The following is a 17,870-nucleotide window of genomic DNA, read 5'->3' as shown; positions in this document are numbered from 1 at the left end:
TATGAACAGCGCCCTCATGGTCGTCCCTATAGTCCATACATTAGCATAAATAATGACGTCACAATGGGAATTCGTGCATAAATTAGCATAAATGAGGACCAATGCCGTAAAGGGGATCATTTGAATGAGGATGACGTCACAATGGGATATTGTGAATACATTTGCATACATAAAATAGATGTGAATACGAGGTCGTGTCGAGGTCATCGTGACATTTGCATAAATTACTATCAATTTTTTTAATTATTTTTTTTTTGTGAATACGAGGTCGTGTCGAGGTCATCGTGAATACATTTGCATAAATTACCATCAATTTTTTTTAATTATTTTTAATTATTTTTTTAATTGGACAGGCGTGGACGAAAGATTTTCAGAATATATCGTAGAGGGCGCTCACACATACACACACACACACACACACACACACACACACACACACACACACGTTAATAAATACACGTCATTTTGAAAACTAATGGAGTTTATTGCACAAAAGAAGTAAACAAGAATGAAATATTGACATGGAGTATATATTTATGACATGGTTGAGTATTTTTTTAACGTCACAAAAAAACATACGATGTGAGTAAGGAAAATAGTTGTGTAGTGTATAAATGTTTAGCGTGATTAAATATTTCTTTGTTAACACCTCGAAAAATACGTAGATACATGTAAATGTGCGGCGTGGTTAAATTTATTTTTAATGCCACAAAAAATACGAGTACATAAACGATTCGATTAAAACACAGAAACGAGAAAAGCCAATAATAGTAAACATTGATCAATAAAAAATAATTCATTCTATATATACATATGTTGTTTATTTTTACATTTCTTACTTCCTTTCAATGAGTCAAGCAGTCTGTACACTTTTTTTTTATTCCATCACTATAATCAGAATCGCTCATCTGTCGTACAAGAAAGAGAGAGAGAGAGAGGATAATATTAAAAACCGATAGTTATATAAAGAAAGTATAAGTTATGTGTTGAAAATTTAATAGTATGAATTATCCCGTAAAACTGCGGTCATCAATCCGCTAAAATGCAAAGTATGCAAAATCGGTTGATCGACGTACAGTTTGTTTTTCAAAAAATGGCGGACTACGCTACTATGAGTTAAAATGTATAATTACCTGATCGTTTCACAGAATAACTTTTGACATACATAATCATCACACGGAATGAGTTTACGGTGTAACGTAGCGATTTTCGTTTTTCCCCCGACGAAGAAAATATGTCCTCGCTTCTTGCCAAAGATTCAAAGGCGGTAGACCAAGTTTGACCTTCCGTGAAAAGTTCATCTCATGGACACTACGAGTCATACAGGACGTATTGGCAACACATGGCTTGAAAGTATTTGATGATTGTAGATCCACGTACGTGAAATCTTATAAATTCCATGACATGACTACTGTACGAGTCATAATAGTCTTCGTGGTAAGGGTATTTCAGACAGAAAGTGGCCCAACGCGTTCCACTCGCGAATATCAACGGTGTTTGATATAAGCGATGTGTATCATTCCGAAGCACACTTGTGAATGCCAGTCTGAACTCAATCACAAGATTAAATGTAAGGCGTGTCTAGTCCTAAGTGTTCCCAACGTGAAATAGACCTCCCACGTAGATGATAAACAACAGATGTTGGTATATTTATGTTATCTAAAACATGAACACTCACAAACAGCCTGAGGGATATCGAGTTTCAAGTTGAAAGCGTGAATTTCGACCTGCGTGTATGGGATACTGATAACATGACTCGACATTCTGTTGACCCCGGCACTATCAGTCAATTCACTGACTTAAACCACAGTCACTCTACTAGGACGGTTAGGAAGCGCCGCGTCATTCTATTGTACCCACCCTTGTCTCCATAAACATTGAAACAAGAGAGGTGTTAACGAGTTAAGAAGTCATTAGCATTAAACAGGCGACGGAAAACACGCGATAAATCATGAGACAGTGCGAGAGTTGCGTCATTTTCCCCCACAAAGCATTGCAATACATGGCACTTTGACCTTTCAACGAAGAGCAGTCTCAAATGCGGAAATGAACATGCTTTGTATATACACGTTTTTCGCGAGAAAATCTTGCTGTCTTGTATGGCATTCTGAAATTATAAATAGTTAATAGAATACTATATTAGTGAATTTCCCCCAAAAGTCGCCCCTGTCTCGACTGAATCAAAACATGTTGAACGGGATTTGTATCAGTCGTCAAATAAAGCGAATGGAGGGATATGAAAGCACGACAATCAAAAATCTCTTTTGTCCAATTACCTCCTATGAAAACTATGCAATAAAGCAACACGGCGACCACCTCCATAGACGAAAACATGCAAAACTTCGCCATAAAGTGACTCTAAAAACACACAAAAAATACGAGAATGGACAAAGGAATATTGTAAAGGTTTGCAGACATCAATGTTTTTAGCGATAAAATTGTTTCTAAACTGAGTGAGGGGTTTATTTTACGGACCGAAAGACTGTTAGAGATCAAGACAAAGAGACTGTCAACAAAACACCGTTTTTCTCGAGTAAAGCATCTTCAAGATTGCAAAAGAATGCTCATCTGAAAAATACAATATCACTCCTAGTCACAGTTCAGTTGAGATTGTAGTTTGATGTAAAAATAAAGCACAATTTAAAAAAGTTCACGGTCTTCTCGAGGGTCTTCTCGAGCAACATCGAACGCAATAAATAATGGTGAAAAATAGTGCATTCCAATGACAAATACGTCATAGTTTTGAGACCAGCATAGGTTCTCAGAAGCTGCTCGTTCACACCTTTAACCAATAGAGCTTCCTAACCGTCCTAGTAGAGTGACTCCTAGTAGAGTGACTGTGCTTAAATTATTTTTATCAATTAGCCTTTGCTAAAATACTACCGTCATTTTCCACGTCATTAAAAAAAACATGGCCCGCAGCGGAGGGATTTGAAATAAAACACGTTCAATCTCGTAATGACGCGTTCTCCGTGTCAATGTTACGATTATACTCGAAATTGACTATTTGGGGGATAAAAACTGGGTCAACTTGATTCAGTCAACATGAATCTGACCCAGGCAGTATGATGATTCCAGTCCGTCACCAATTCACTTGTCTGAAAAGGCACACCCCAAGGGTGTATGACGCCTTGTCTCAATTCAGGCCGAATCAAAGACTATGCACGCCGTCGATCTATATCTGTGATCGATGTAGACGAGAAACATTCCACCACTCTGATCGTTTTTATATCATCGGTAATTCAGTGTACCGCTCGAATGTAATGCATCAATCAATAGTTTAGTTTTGAAGGTTTATTTTACAATAACTGGAAAACCGACCGAAATCGCGAAATTTTAGGATTCAATCTTTACTCAGTCAAACATCAAAACTAAGTATTCAGTTCATTCTCTCTTCACTAATAAAATGGCAGTACTCAGCAAACTATCATTCATCGTTTTTTTAAACATCATTTTGAGTATCCACGATTTCGAAATACTAGAAGAGGCAAGAACGAACGTTACATTTGAATGGTCAAATGACAAGGGGCTGACCCTGCTCGAACGTGCAACAGAATGTATTAAATACATTGACCCATTTGAAAAACAGAGTCAACCTCAAAACATTGAGAGCCATAGCCGATGCTTCAAACAACGAGTTTCTCTTCAAATGGTTCAAAACCAAATTAAATGAAGCACTATAATTCGTCACAAATTACGCTGACATCCTTAGCAGCCTGGCAAAAGAAATCACTCAACTAACCACACCACCAGATTCAAATTTCCACGATCAACGACAAAAAAGAAACATTATAGGCGATCTCCTGTTCGAGGTAACGGCCTTGGCTTGGCTACAAAGAGACAATTGTAGTTACTAGCTCGAGAAATTGACCCATATTTCTAAGACAAAATTAACCAAATTTTGAAATTATACATATTTTAATACCAAACTTGTTATTTTTACCAACAAACTACTGAATCACAGTACGTATAATAACGTATACCATTGACAAATTCAAACTCCGCTTATAAATTATACTCGATTATGTCTTTACCACTAATTTAAAATAAACAGTTATATTGGAAAGAATGAGATGAAATTTTATTATTATCATTGTAGATTCAATAAGCAAACTGGAAGCGGGTCAAGAAATCGTAAATGTTTCATATTATAGAGATGGTGCGTAGTTTGTTCTTTGACGGTAAACACGTACGCATTTTCAATGGCGAACATCGACCAGTAATAATGGCATACACTTTGTATGCTAATTCATGTTTAATAAAATGCGCTAAGTTTTGATTATTCCCAAGATGTACAGAGAGCACTCGCTTATCCATTAGACAGATTCCACTATACAATTATAATATCCTGACCGCATTGTTTAAACTCTCGTAAATCGACTGTTTGACGTGACTGGGGCACCGGTGGACGAGAAATGCGTGCGTGCACATTACATTTCGTTAACACTTTCATTCATAATAGTATCACTTGCAATATGGCGTAATATCAATCGACGATCCTCAAAATACTGTATGTATGTATGCACGTTGTAGTTCGAATGATTAGATATTTCTTTTATTTTGCCATTTTTGTCGATTCTTTCATTATGAACAGTGTTGACTTGCTCTAGAAATAAATACTTTACACCGATGTTACCGTTTGTAATGTTTATAGTGTATACGTGAAAGATATTCGCCTTTGAAATAATAATTGAAGACACAACTATATAGTCTTCAAATCAGCTGGGTGTTATTATTGAAGTAACGCACGACGCGTGATATTGTTTTAATGGGGTCTGATCGCGTTTCATAACTCCTGTATTGAATAATGCCATGAATCAAATTGTCCTAACAACATGGTAAACACGGGTCAGCAATAAGTAGCTATTTTATCGGTGAGGAAAGATCTGCTTCTTGATTGCGATTATGATTATGTCTAATATAATTTATAATAATCTATTACTCTACGTACACAACTTGAAGCGGGCTTTTCAATTCAACTCACTGCGGCCGTACACAACATGGCTAGTTCCCCCTTCGAAAGAGTGCGTGCGTGTGCTGCGTTAGCAACACTATCTGTGACCACTGAGCTTTTCAAATATTTACAAAGCACGATGTGATAACTGAGGTGGTAAACTGACCATGATGTCAATATCCAACCATCTAATTTGCACAATAATAATTAAAATTGAAACCGTATTCATGCGTGGGATCTTGGTTGGAAATACAACGAAGTAACAAAAAACCAGCAAAGTGTAACAATAATAAAATCACAAACATGTGAATGTAAAGCAAAAAAAAAAAATATTTGGTGGTTGGTTTAGGCATTTGGCATTTTAGGATTTTTTTTTTCTTATCGTGCCCTGAATCAGATGTGAACGAATGTTCCTAGCTCAATGATTGTTTTGTCATTTTAACTTTTTTAGTATACCTGTTAGGTGTTCATCATCTGTCCTAAAGTTGATTTTATTGTATTTAATATTTTAATCATGATTTTTTTTGTTTCTTATTGTATAGATTACAAATGAGAAGATATTGTTTTTCGTTCACTGTTTTGTCATTTTAACTTTTTTAGTATACCTGTTAGGTGTTCATCATCTGTCCTAAAGTTGATTTTATTGTATTTAATATTTTAATCATGATTTTTTTTTTGTTTCTTATTGTATAGATTACAAATGAGAAGATATTATTTTTCGTTCACAATTTTCTAGTTGTCACAAACTGAGCAAATTCAGTCTTCAGCTATAAGATTATATACAATAAAGTAACAAAAATAAGCAATGTGTAACAATAATAAAATCACAAACATTTGAATGTAAAGAAAAACAAATTATTTTGTGATTGGTTTAGACATCTGGTATTTTAGTTTTTTTTCTTGTCGTAACCTGAAACAGATGTGGACGAATTTTCCTAGCTCAATGATTATTTTGTCATTTTAACTTCTTAGTATATCTGTTAGGTGTTCATCGTCCGTCCTAAAGTTGATTTTATTGTATTTAATATTTTAATCATGATTATTTCGTTCCTCCATGTATAGATTACAATTGAGAAGTTGTTTTTCGTTCTCAATTTTCTAGTTGTCACAAACTGGGCAAATTTAGTCTTCAGCTATAAAGTTATTATATCTACCCCCTTTCCATTTTAAGGGTATGAGCCCTTATTCCAAGTTTCGCCTTAGCGCAGCACTATGTTTTAGATTTTTGATTGTTGTGATATATTTTTTTATATGCAAATTCTGTTTTAATTTTTCTGTAAGTTCGTAACTTGTTTTTATGATGTGTACTTTTATTTGCATCGTGTAATGTTTCTGTGCTATGAATTTCTAAAGGATTGTTCGAATTACCTGTCAATGTTTCAATGATTTTCTTTTTTGTCATCCTGAGATTTATGTGTATTCCAAAATATTTTTTTCCATAGTCAAATTGTCTAAAATCTGATTCATGTCTTTTACAAGGATATTTTCTCAACTCTAGCAGGCTTGCCAAATTTCTTGGTTTGCTATTTACTTTGATCCATGTCTTTTACCCAGTTGTCTTTTCCCTTTTCGTCAATATGTATTCCATTCTTGTTTTACGATGAATATTCCTGATTTGTGTGTTTTTAGTATGCAGGTATATGTAGGTTTTTGTATATTCAAGTTCTCCCCCATCAGCATAAAATTTCGCTTCATAAAAATGAAATTTGTACGAGGGAGAACATCCACACACAAAATCCCGTCTTATGGCAAATCTGTCTAGACCAATGGAAAAAAAATGAAAATATATTACTGCAAATACCTTCTAAAATTAAATAGCAAAGCAAGAAATTTCGCTAGCCTGCTAGAGTTGGGAAAATATCCTCCCCCATAGCAACTAGATTGAAATATTGGATCAAAATAAATAATTCTAACCCAAACTCGCTAGTTCACGAAGCTCACAAACTTGGAATACATATTGACGAAAAGGGAAAAGACAACTGGGTAAAAGACATGAATCAAAGTAAATAGCAAACCAAGAAATTTGGCAAGCCTGCTAGAGTTGAGAAAATATCCTTGTAAAAGACATGAAATATTGGATCAAAATAAATAATTCTAACTCAAACTCGCTAGTTCATGAAGCTCACAAACTTGGAATACATATTGACGAAAAGGGAAAAGACAACTGGGTAAAAGACATGAATCAAAGTAAATAGCAAACCAAGAAATTTGGCAAGCCTGCTAGAGTTGAGAAAATATCCTTGTAAAAGACATGAATCAGATTTTAGACAATTTGACTATGGAAAAAAATATTTTGGAATACACATAAATCTCAGGATGACAAAAAAGAAAATCATTGAAACATTGAGCTAAGGCGAAACTTGGAATAAGGGCTCATACCCTTAAAATGGAAAGGGGGTAGATATAATAACTTTATAGCTGAAGACTAAATTTGCCCAGTTTGTGACAACTAGAAAATTGAGAACGAAAAACAACTTCTCAATTGTAATCTATACATGGAGGAACGAAATAATCATGATTAAAATATTAAATACAATAAAATCAACTTTAGGACGGACGATGAACACCTAACAGATATACTAAGAAGTTAAAATGACAAAATAATCATTGAGCTAGGAAAATTCGTCCACATCTGTTTCAGGTTACGACAAGAAAAAAAACTAAAATACCAGATGTCTAAACCAATCACAAAATAATTTGTTTTTCTTTACATTCAAATGTTTGTGATTTTATTATTGTTACACATTGCTTATTTTTGTTACTTTATTGTATATAATCTTATAGCTGAAGACTGAATTTGCTCAGTTTGTGACAACTAGAAAATTGTGAACGAAAAACAATATCTTCTCATTTGTAATCTATACAATAAGAAACAAAAAAAAAATCATGATTAAAATATTAAATACAATAAAATCAACTTTAGGACAGATGATGAACACCTAACAGGTATACTAAAAAAGTTAAAATGACAAAACAGTGAACGAAAAACAATATCTTCTCATTTGTAATCTATACAATAAGAAACAAAAAAAATCATGATTAAAATATTAAATACAATAAAATCAACTTTAGGACAGATGATGAACACCTAACAGGTATACTAAAAAAGTTAAAATGACAAAACAATCATTGAGCTAGGAACATTCGTCCACATCTGATTCAGGGCACGATAAGAAAAAAAAAATCCTAAAATGCCAAATGCCTAAACCAACCACCAAATATTTTTTTTTTTTGCTTTACATTCACATGTTTGTGATTTTATTATTGTTACACTTTGCTGGTTTTTTGTTACTTCGTTGTATTTCCAACCAAGATCCCACGCATGAATACGGTTTCAATTTTAATTATTATTGTGCAAATTAGATGGTTGGATATTGACATCATGGTCAGTTTACCACCTCAGTTATCACATCGGGCTTTGTAAATATTTGAAAAGCTCAGTGGTCACAGATAGTGTTGCTAACGCAGCACACGCACGCACTCTTTCGAAGGGGGAACTAGCCATGTTGTGTACGGCCGCAGTGAGTTGAATTGAAAAGCCCGCTTCAAGTTGTGTACGTAGAGTAATAGATTATTATAAATTATATTAGACATAATCATAATCGCAATCAAGAAGCAGATCTTTCCTCACCGATAAAATAGCTACTTATTGCTGACCCGTGTTTACCATGTTGTTAGGACAATTTGATTCATGGCATTATTCAATACAGGAGTTATGAAACGCGATCAGACCCCATTAAAACAATATCACGCGTCGTGCGTTACTTCAATAATAACACCCAACTGATTTGAAGACTATATAGTTGTGTCTTCAATTATTATTTCAAAGGCGAATATCTTTCACGTATACACTATAAACATTACAAACGGTAACATCGGTGTAAAGTATTTATTTCTAGAGCAAGTCAACACTGTTCATAATGAAAGAATCGACAAAAATGGCAAAATAAAAGAAATATCTAATCATTCGAACTACAACGTGCATACATACATACAGTATTTTGAGGATCGTCGATTGATATTACGCCATATTGCAAGTGATACTATTATGAATGAAAGTGTTAACGAAATGTAATGTGCACGCACGCATTTCTCGTCCACCGGTGCCCCAGTCACGTCAAACAGTCGATTTACGAGAGTTTAAACAATGCGGTCAGGATATTATAATTGTATAGTGGAATCTGTCTAATGGATAAGCGAGTGCTCTCTGTACATCTTGGGAATAATCAAAACTTAGCGCATTTTATTAAACATGAATTAGCATACAAAGTGTATGCCATTATTACTGGTCGATGTTCGCCATTGAAAATGCGTACGTGTTTACCGTCAAAGAACAAACTACGCACCATCTCTATAATATGAAACATTTACGATTTCTTGACCCGCTTCCAGTTTGCTTATTGAATCTACAATGATAATAATAAAATTTCATCTCATTCTTTCCAATATAACTGTTTATTTTAAATTAGTGGTAAAGACATAATCGAGTATAATTTATAAGCGGAGTTTGAATTTGTCAATGGTATACGTTATTATACGTACTGTGATTCAGTAGTTTGTTGGTAAAAATAACAAGTTTGGTATTAAAATATGTATAATTTCAAAATTTGGTTAATTTTGTCTTAGAAATATGGGTCAATTTCTCGAGCTAGTAACTACAATTGTCTCTTTGTAGCCAAGCCAAGGCCGTTACCTCGAACAGGAGATCGCCTATAATGTTTCTTTTTTGTCGTTGATCGTGGAAATTTGAATCTGGTGGTGTGGTTAGTTGAGTGATTTCTTTTGCCAGGCTGCTAAGGATGTCAGCGTAATTTGTGACGAATTATAGTGCTTCATTTAATTTGGTTTTGAACCATTTGAAGAGAAACTCGTTGTTTGAAGCATCGGCTATGGCTCTCAATGTTTTGAGGTTGACTCTGTTTTTCAAATGGGTCAATGTATTTAATACATTCTGTTGCACGTTCGAGCAGGGTCAGCCCCTTGTCATTTGACCATTCAAATGTAACGTTCGTTCTTGCCTCTTCTAGTATTTCGAAATCGTGGATACTCAAAATGATGTTTAAAAAAACGATGAATGATAGTTTGCTGAGTACTGCCATTTTATTAGTGAAGAGAGAATGAACTGAATACTTAGTTTTGATGTTTGACTGAGTAAAGATTGAATCCTAAAATTTCGCGATTTCGGTCGGTTTTCCAGTTATTGTAAAATAAACCTTCAAAACTAAACTATTGATTGATGCATTACATTCGAGTGGTACACTGAATTACCGATGATATAAAAACGATCAGAGTGGTGGAATGTTTCTCGTCTACATCGATCACAGATATAGATCGACGGCGTGCATAGTCTTTGATTCGGCCTGAATTGAGACAAGGCGTCATACACCCTTGGGGTGTGCCTTTTCAGACAAGTGAATTGGTGACGGACTGGAATCATCATACTGCCTGGGTCAGATTCATGTTGACTGAATCAAGTTGACCCAGTTTTTATCCCCCAAATAGTCAATTTCGAGTATAATCGTAACATTGACACGGAGAACGCGTCATTACGAGATTGAACGTGTTTTATTTCAAATCCCTCCGCTGCGGGCCATGTTTTTTTTAATGACGTGGAAAATGACGGTAGTATTTTAGCAAAGGCTAATTGATAAAAATAATTTAAGCACAGTCACTCTACTAGGAGTCACTCTACTAGGACGGTTAGGAAGCTCTATTGGTTAAAGGTGTGAACGAGCAGCTTCTGAGAACCTATGCTGGTCTCAAAACTATGACGTATTTGTCATTGGAATGCACTATTTTTCACCATTATTTATTGCGTTCGATGTTGCTCGAGAAGACCCTCGAGAAGACCGTGAACTTTTTTAAATTGTGCTTTATTTTTACATCAAACTACAATCTCAACTGAACTGTGACTAGGAGTGATATTGTATTTTTCAGATGAGCATTCTTTTGCAATCTTGAAGATGCTTTACTCGAGAAAAACGGTGTTTTGTTGACAGTCTCTTTGTCTTGATCTCTAACAGTCTTTCGGTCCGTAAAATAAACCCCTCACTCAGTTTAGAAACAATTTTATCGCTAAAAACATTGATGTCTGCAAACCTTTACAATATTCCTTTGTCCATTCTCGTATTTTTTGTGTGTTTTTAGAGTCACTTTATGGCGAAGTTTTGCATGTTTTCGTCTATGGAGGTGGTCGCCGTGTTGCTTTATTGCATAGTTTTCATAGGAGGTAATTGGACAAAAGAGATTTTTGATTGTCGTGCTTTCATATCCCTCCATTCGCTTTATTTGACGACTGATACAAATCCCGTTCAACATGTTTTGATTCAGTCGAGACAGGGGCGACTTTTGGGGGAAATTCACTAATATAGTATTCTATTAACTATTTATAATTTCAGAATGCCATACAAGACAGCAAGATTTTCTCGCGAAAAACGTGTATATACAAAGCATGTTCATTTCCGCATTTGAGACTGCTCTTCGTTGAAAGGTCAAAGTGCCATGTATTGCAATGCTTTGTGGGGGAAAATGACGCAACTCTCGCACTGTCTCATGATTTATCGCGTGTTTTCCGTCGCCTGTTTAATGCTAATGACTTCTTAACTCGTTAACACCTCTCTTGTTTCAATGTTTATGGAGACAAGGGTGGGTACAATAGAATGACGCGGCGCTTCCTAACCGTCCTAGTAGAGTGACTGTGGTTTAAGTCAGTGAATTGACTGATAGTGCCGGGGTCAACAGAATGTCGAGTCATGTTATCAGTATCCCATACACGCAGGTCGAAATTCACGCTTTCAACTTGAAACTCGATATCCCTCAGGCTGTTTGTGAGTGTTCATGTTTTAGATAACATAAATATACCAACATCTGTTGTTTATCATCTACGTGGGAGGTCTATTTCACGTTGGGAACACTTAGGACTAGACACGCCTTACATTTAATCTTGTGATTGAGTTCAGACTGGCATTCACAAGTGTGCTTCGGAATGATACACATCGCTTATATCAAACACCGTTGATATTCGCGAGTGGAACGCGTTGGGCCACTTTCTGTCTGAAATACCCTTACCACGAAGACTATTATGACTCGTACAGTAGTCATGTCATGGAATTTATAAGATTTCACGTACGTGGATCTACAATCATCAAATACTTTCAAGCCATGTGTTGCCAATACGTCCTGTATGACTCGTAGTGTCCATGAGATGAACTTTTCACGGAAGGTCAAACTTGGTCTACCGCCTTTGAATCTTTGGCAAGAAGCGAGGACATATTTTCTTCGTCGGGGGAAAAACGAAAATCGCTACGTTACACCGTAAACTCATTCCGTGTGATGATTATGTATGTCAAAAGTTATTCTGTGAAACGATCAGGTAATTATACATTTTAACTCATAGTAGCGTAGTCCGCCATTTTTTGAAAAACAAACTGTACGTCGATCAACCGATTTTGCATACTTTGCATTTTAGCGGATTGATGACCGCAGTTTTACGGGATAATTCATACTATTAAATTTTCAACACATAACTTATACTTTCTTTATATAACTATCGGTTTTTAATATTATCCTCTCTCTCTCTCTCTTTCTTGTACGACAGATGAGCGATTCTGATTATAGTGATGGAATAAAAAAAAAGTGTACAGACTGCTTGACTCATTGAAAGGAAGTAAGAAATGTAAAAATAAACAACATATGTATATATAGAATGAATTATTTTTTATTGATCAATGTTTACTATTATTGGCTTTTCTCGTTTCTGTGTTTTAATCGAATCGTTTATGTACTCGTATTTTTTGTGGCATTAAAAATAAATTTAACCACGCCGCACATTTACATGTATCTACGTATTTTTCGAGGTGTTAACAAAGAAATATTTAATCACGCTAAACATTTATACACTACACAACTATTTTCCTTACTCACATCGTATGTTTTTTTGTGACGTTAAAAAAATACTCAACCATGTCATAAATATATACTCCATGTCAATATTTCATTCTTGTTTACTTCTTTTGTGCAATAAACTCCATTAGTTTTCAAAATGACGTGTATTTATTAACGTGTGTGTGTGTGTGTGTGTGTGTGTGTGTGTGTGTGTGTGTATGTGTGAGCGCCCTCTACGATATATTCTGAAAATCTTTCGTCCACGCCTGTCCAATTAAAAAAATAATTAAAAATAATTAAAAAAAATTGATGGTAATTTATGCAAATGTATTCACGATGACCTCGACACGACCTCGTATTCACAAAAAAAAAATAATTAAAAAAATTGATAGTAATTTATGCAAATGTCACGATGACCTCGACACGACCTCGTATTCACATCTATTTTATGTATGCAAATGTATTCACAATATCCCATTGTGACGTCATCCTCATTCAAATGATCCCCTTTACGGCATTGGTCCTCATTTATGCTAATTTATGCACGAATTCCCATTGTGACGTCATTATTTATGCTAATGTATGGACTATAGGGACGACCATGAGGGCGCTGTTCATAATCGGATGCGATGACGTCATACGAACAGCGCCCTCATGGTCGTCCCTATAGTCCCTACTTAACTACTCATGCTCTTCTTCGTACGTCTAGATGTATATAAAACAACGCAAATACTATGCTGATTCAGATTCATAGAACGTTTGAATAATATCGGGTTGGAAATTTATTTTTTAGTTCCATTACTTTAGAAGTGATGGAATTAAAATGCGATGACTATCAGAGAAAAGACGATATTAAAAGAAATACAATGGATTATTATACTTGGTTCCTAGTCGGGTCTACCAAATTATTGCTTGGTCTTCAATGGGTTATACTAAATGAAAGCTTCATCTATAATGGATATACTAAATCATAGCTTGGTATATAGTGGAGTGACTAAATAATAACTTGATCTAATGAATGTCTCGCTTCACTGTCGACGAATGCACCAATCGCATAGTGCGATGTCAACCACAAAGAACCCGCCAGTTAGATGTTACCGACGCAAAACGCATCAAAGTGGCCTTGAGATGAAGTAACGTGGGTACTTTCGAGTAGTGCTAGCACTATGACATAATTATATCACATTAATCATTAACGATGAACTGATTACAGGGGTCCATATACCGCTCAGAAGCGAGTGGTTAACGACTCGTCTAACCCAGGCAACTCTCATTAACTCTGATTGCAGTCACAAGGTAAGCCAACATATTTCTCTGCCTAGGCGATAGTATAGTGCTTCGCATCAGAGTGTTTCTGGAGTGGATTTAAAGAGCAGATTGTATACTCAACACTATAAATTTGAGTAGAGTTTGCCCTGCCTTTGAAGCACGCTGTATTGGTGTAACTCCTTCGGAGTGATGTCTATTTGTTTTGCGCTTTGGCGCCGTTTAAGTGCTGTTTTACCTTCTGGTGCATAGCGCCCTCTGGGGTTGAAGGTCTCCAGCGAAGATTAAATAGTTATGACGCAGTTGTAATGTGCGTCCACTTTCTCTAGTTTTTCATGACTATTAGCTGTGACCCGGAAACGAGGTATGATTTTATAGTTTTTTGAATATACACCGATTTCAGTCGATATGATTTTGTGTAATTTTGAAGTCTTTTGCAAGAGAAATCGACAGTTTTCTGATCGTGAACCCGAGTGGTATGAAGGTCTCATGCCAGACAAACTTAACAATTTGTAGTGCGGTCATTTCTAATGTACCGTATTCAAAGTTTAATGAGGTCAAAATCCCAAATATTTAAATAAATTCTCAAAATTGTGTTGTGTATCTTGTCACTGACAAGAGATTTGCATACTGTCAGTATATTAGCCAAGTAGTACAACTCTTTCAATTTCACAATTATTGCTCTTTTCTCAGAATTTTTGTGAATAGTTAGCTAATTAATCCCATCTTGAGTTTATTATTGAACAGTGCATGTACCCCCCCCCCCAATTAATGAGAAATCCTGTTGATTTGAATTTAATTTGATCAGGGATGTGTAATACAAGTATTTTATATTTAGATCCTTTTCTTGTTTGTATATTTTTATTTTTATTTCTTTTTAAATCATAAAATTGTTTCGTTGAACTACTTTTTTTCACATAAGATTTGATTAAGTATTTTATGTTGAGCAAATTCTATGTGTGGCCATGGTAAATCAAACCACTGTTGTGTTTTGGTATATCCAAGGTTGCCCGTCACAGGTCTCCGGCCTAAATGCAGATACCGTGGAATTGTTTTTTTGTTTTTAATTAATTGGAGAAATAATGAGCTGATGAATTGAGACTTTTGATTCAGTAGAATTTTTTTTTTTTTTAAATTATAGTGATAAACTACTTTTAATTGTCATTATTCTATGTATTATTTCTAGAAATTAATTAAAATTACTAATCATGCCAAACGTTGGTCTGTACTTGTTTGTGGTGAATGAGAACATTATATTTTACAGTACTGCATCTAATAATCAGGCTTATATTCATTGCCTACCATCTATTTTGGTGTTATGCTGAGTGTGTATGTTGCCACTTTCTACAACTAATTGTCTGGGTATAGGGCGCCACCAAGTGGTAGATTTTGATAAATAACTCCCAGGGTTTAAATTTTGGGGATTTTTTTTGCATGGGAAATTACTCGTCTAATGATATTCCATCATATATAAGATCAACAAGAACTTTATTAAACCTTCTTATTTCTCTGAAGGTCTCATGCCACTAATTAACCAATGGCTGCTCGTAGCCCTCAATTTAAATGCCCAGCAAGAACCAATGAAATTTTTTAAATATTATTTTTCTCAGGTGCTCCCTGTTTGAGGGCGTAATCACCTGGGTCAGAGGTGAGACCAACATGTGGTCTTTTGCTTACTACTTAGCGGCTGTGTACCTGTGGGTTTATTCTGTGTGTTAATGGATGTTCTAATCTTGGTGTTTTTCCAGTGATTTCTCTTGGTGCAATCCAAATACAGTAGGTGTGTCTTGTTTACCTGAGATTTGCAAGAGTTTGAGCTGGCCAACATGTTAGTTTTTTTCATATGGTTGATTACTGGCATGTTGATTTCCCATTTTTGAGCCATATTTTCAACTTTCTTCGTCATTTTCATATAGCAATCTCGTCATATGTTAACATTGTCGTCTATGGAAATTCAATTAGTGGTATGAGCCCTGAACTAACAGTTTGCCTAGGACCACCTGAGGTTGTTGTTTTAACCATAATTATGGCTCTATTCACTGGAATTTAGTCATTTTTGGCAGATCTCATCTTACATAACCAAAGTTTACTTTGACCTAATTATTATAATTTTTGACCTCTCCTGACCTTGCATATATCTGATAATTATGAGGTTGTGTGTTCAAGCACACATTTCATGAGATCAGCTCCATTGATTTGGCAGGTATAGTGCAAAGTAACTGGGAATCTTTTTTATTTTTATTTTACCACTTTTCTTGCTTTGTATTCAACTATTTAGACACAATGGAGTAATTTTTTATCCAGAAATGTTATATTTTGCTATGCGTTTCACCCATTTCTGTCAATCTCTTATATCTTGGTTGAAGATTTTGAAAATTTGTAATTCGGTATATTTTTTGCCCTAATCTTATTAATTGGCTGTGGTTGGGCTGTGGTCTGTAAATATAAATGTTTTTATTAAACTGGTCCAAAAATTTTATTCATTCATCAATGAATTATTCATGTCACCACTAATTTCAATGGCTCTAGGAATTCTGAGAAAAATGCTTAACCCCATTTTATGGTTTTTTTGTCTTATTTTCACATTATGGCAGACAAACTTAACAATTTGTAGTGCGGTCATTTCTAATGTACCGTATTCAAAGTTTAATGAGGTCAAAATCCCAAATATTTAAATAAATTCTCAAAATTGTGTTGTGTATCTTGTCACTGACAAGAGATTTGCATACTGTCAGTATATTAGCCAAGTATTACAACTCTTTCAATTTCACAATTATTGCTCTTTTCTCAGAATTTTTGTGAATAGTTAGCTAATTAATCCCATCTTGAGTTTATTATTGAACAGTGCATGTACCCCCCCCCAATTAATCAGAAATCCTGTTGATTTGAATTTAATTTGATCAGGGATGTGTAATACAAGTATTTTATATTTAGATCCTTTTCTTGTTTGTATATTTTTATTTTTATTTCTTTTTAAATCATAAAATTGTTTCGTTGAACTACTTTTTTTTCACATAAGATTTGATTAAGTATTTTATGTTGAGCAAATTCTATGTGTGGCCATGGTAAATCAAACCACTGTTGTGTTTTGGTATATCCAAGGTTGCCCGTCACAGGTCTCCGGCCTAAATGCAGATACCGTGGAATTGTTTTTTTGTTTTTAATTAATTGGAGAAATAATGAGCTGATGAATTGAGACTTTTGATTCAGTAGAATTTTTTTTTTTTTTAAATTATAGTGATAAACTACTTTTAATTGTCATTATTCTATGTATTATTTCTAGAAATTAATTAAAATTACTAATCATGCCAAACGTTGGTCTGTACTTGTTTGTGGTGAATGAGAACATTATATTTTACAGTACTGCATCTAATAATCAGGCTTATATTCATTGCCTACCATCTATTTTGGTGTTATGCTGAGTGTGTATGTTGCCACTTTCTACAACTAATTGTCTGGGTATAGGGCGCCACCAAGTGGTAGATTTTGATAAATAACTCCCAGGGTTTAAATTTTGGGGATTTTTTTTGCATGGGAAATTACTCGTCTAATGATATTCCATCATATATAAGATCAACAAGAACTTTATTAAACCTTCTTATTTCTCTGAAGGTCTCATGCCACTAATTAACCAATGGCTGCTCGTAGCCCTCAATTTAAATGCCCAGCAAGAACCAATGAAGTTTTTTAAATATTATTTTTCTCAGGTGCTCCCTGTTTGAGGGCGTAATCACCTGGGTCAGAGGTGAGACCAACATGTGGTCTT

The 17,870-nt window shown here is 34.9% G+C and overlaps 1 protein-coding gene and 2 long non-coding RNA genes across 3 annotated transcripts in view; 2 read left to right on the top strand and 1 right to left on the bottom strand.

Annotated features, from left to right (window-relative positions):
- Positions 1-313: 313 nt before the first annotated feature.
- LOC146732788 (uncharacterized) lies at positions 314-1,979 on the bottom strand. The gene is made up of 2 exons (XR_014926750.1): positions 1,134-1,979; positions 314-908 (listed from the first exon to the last, which is right to left on the bottom strand). It is a non-coding gene; the product is annotated as an uncharacterized LOC146732788 (long non-coding RNA).
- A 9,501-nt stretch (positions 1,980-11,480) lies between these two features.
- LOC146732787 (uncharacterized) lies at positions 11,481-13,144 on the top strand. Its single transcript, XR_014926751.1, has 2 exons — positions 11,481-12,326; positions 12,552-13,144. It is a non-coding gene; the product is annotated as an uncharacterized LOC146732787 (long non-coding RNA).
- Positions 13,145-14,366: 1,222 nt separating this feature from the next.
- Positions 14,367-17,870, top strand: part of LOC102807823 (TNF receptor-associated factor 1-like) — a 35,346-nt gene continuing 31,842 nt past the window's right edge. Inside the window, exon 1 of the mRNA XM_006824583.3 lies at positions 14,367-14,468. The gene's annotated coding sequence lies outside the window, so the exon portion shown is untranslated. The remainder of the gene's footprint in view (positions 14,469-17,870) is intronic.

The sequence above is a fragment of the Saccoglossus kowalevskii genome, chromosome 17, assembly GCF_978046115.1.
Source record: "Saccoglossus kowalevskii chromosome 17, keSacKowa6.1, whole genome shotgun sequence".
NCBI classification, from domain to species: Eukaryota; Metazoa; Hemichordata; class Enteropneusta; family Harrimaniidae; genus Saccoglossus; species Saccoglossus kowalevskii.
This window is presented reverse-complemented; position numbering and strand designations above follow the sequence as displayed.